Genomic DNA, 2,493 nt, shown 5'->3' with positions numbered 1-2,493 from the left:
TATATATATATATATATATATATATATGTATATAACTGTCTATAAAATGTCATATTACATGTTCCTAAATGATACATTTGGAACGCAACCATGAGTCAAAGAAAGCATGCAAACTCAAAGTTACTAGAGCATAGCCTCTAAATTAACCTAACAGATCTAAAGAGGCAAAAATATACCTTTGTATATCTTTGTACTTGTATGTAGATATTCATCTTCATATAAGTTCAGATATGTAACCATACAATGAGCTATATTAATAATAATAATATATGGCAGCAATTAGTTACTGCTTGAAAAAGTAAATAGATGCAGGAACGTGTATGGGTATGTATGCATGTGGGTAGGAGGGGGTATGTGCGGGTGTATGGGTATATTTGTACACCTGTGTATGTATGAATGGGTGTGCGTGTTGTATCGAAAAATACAGGAATATAGGTGGGTACGTGTATGTATATGTATGTGTAAATGTATACATATGGACATGTGTATGTATGTGTGAGTGTATGTATGCATGTGCGTATGTATATATAGGCAAAATGACCATATAGGCAAAATGGATGAAACACATGCTGAAAGGAGTCCCACCCATAAGGAACAGTAGCAGGATGGGTCGGAACGACCGTTGTACAAAATACATTTCAATGCCAAATCCATCTACTGATTACTTATGAAATTATTACTATTATCTCAACAAACGCTGAATGACATCGGGAACCCAAACTGTGTCAATGGTCTAGTAAAAACTTCAGCACAGTAATCCTAATGTACCCATTAATCCAAAGCATGAAACATATATATATATAGAAAGAGAGAGGGAGATGCATACATGTATAATAGATACATCCACACACATACACACACACTGAGACACACCCACTGTCACACACACACACACACACACACACACACACACACACACACACACACATATATATATATATATATATATATATATATATATATATAAATATACATATACATTTATATGCATAGATATAAATATATATCGACCAATGGATTATATATATACAAAGGGCTGCGTTTAAGACGGTGCAGTATTGGATTGTGAATCATCTAATCGTTTACAGAGAGAAAAATATGAAACCAAAATCAAGGGTAAAGGGCATAAAGGAGGGGCTGTCGTATCTTAAATAGGTATTGAGTGACTTATCATTACGTATTAAGCATATTTTACTTGGGTCTATTTAGATGTTTCCTCTTTTTGATTCCATAAGCTTTACGATATCTCCACTGATAAACCTTAGTTTTTAAACAACGCTACACCTTACAGGGTGTACCAGAATTAACTATCTGTTTCAATGATATTGAGCAATTTTTTAGAAACCTGACAGAATTTTATGTTTATTACCAAAACAAGTAGATTTATAAATGTTACGTCAAGCTTTTATTGAAGAGTCTCAACATGTCTGTATCTCTGCAAGCTTCAAATCTCTCCTTAGCGTTGTGAAACACATTTTCAAGCATTTCAGGAGTTAGATCCTACATAGCTAATTAAACGTGTCTTTAAGCTGAGCTAAATGATTACTCCATCTTGGGGATGAAAGTAAAGAGACTTATTACTGCCAAATTTAATAAAAAAAACTGTCATGGACAAATAAGAGGGTGCTATCAGGAATGAAAATAAAATTATAAACAAAATTCAAAATTTATATACTTTTAACTCATATTAAACATGATAAGCATAAATAAAAGTGAGTCTGGAAAAAAATCCATCTGATTTTACTCAAATCATCATAAATCCTGGGACACCCTGTATTTACTCATCCAACTAAATGGGGGGTGGAGACACATGGGGGCACTAATTGCAGATAGCCAGCACAGCTTCTGGAAGAGGTCACGCGGTCAAACTCCAATGACTGTAAGTCATAACAGCAATTGTTCTTTTTATTTTTGTATGAACATTTTGCATTATATAGTTCACACATTAATGATATAGAAAGCAGACAAGCTGCCGTGCTGCGTTGCGCAGGCAGGGAAACTTGAGACATCAAAAGGGCACTTCGAGAGAATGGATGAATGAGTTTCTTGTGCCTTTACCAGACATATTGCCCGGTGGAGCGCGGGATAGTAGCATGAAGCATCAGCAGGGCGCCGACAAAAAATTTGATGTTCTCATTTCCTCTGCCAAATTGGACAAAAATGTTTTCATGAAATATTACACGCTATTTATAATGCAAAATTAGTGTGAATATTTTATCGTCGGAAAATGGCCTAAATCAAAGATAAAATCCAGTACAGCATACTGACATTTCTTTAAAAGGCATTTTGGTGTGGGGCGATAGTCGATGGCAAAAAATTATATTTAGTCCATAGCAATTTGAGGAGCATGATTAGTATTTGTTGTAAATTTGGAGGAAAGCGACTAGATACTCTTCGAGTTACAACCCTTAACGCTGCAAAAATGCTTTAAAATGCGGTTTATCTGCCTTTGGGCCCGCATTAGGTAAGAGGTTCAATTCTTGTTTGTACCAT

The sequence above is a fragment of the Octopus bimaculoides genome, chromosome 15 (genome assembly GCF_001194135.2).
Source record: "Octopus bimaculoides isolate UCB-OBI-ISO-001 chromosome 15, ASM119413v2, whole genome shotgun sequence".
Lineage (NCBI taxonomy): Eukaryota > Metazoa > Mollusca > Cephalopoda > Octopoda > Octopodidae > Octopus > Octopus bimaculoides.
Note: the sequence above shows the minus strand (reverse complement) of the source record.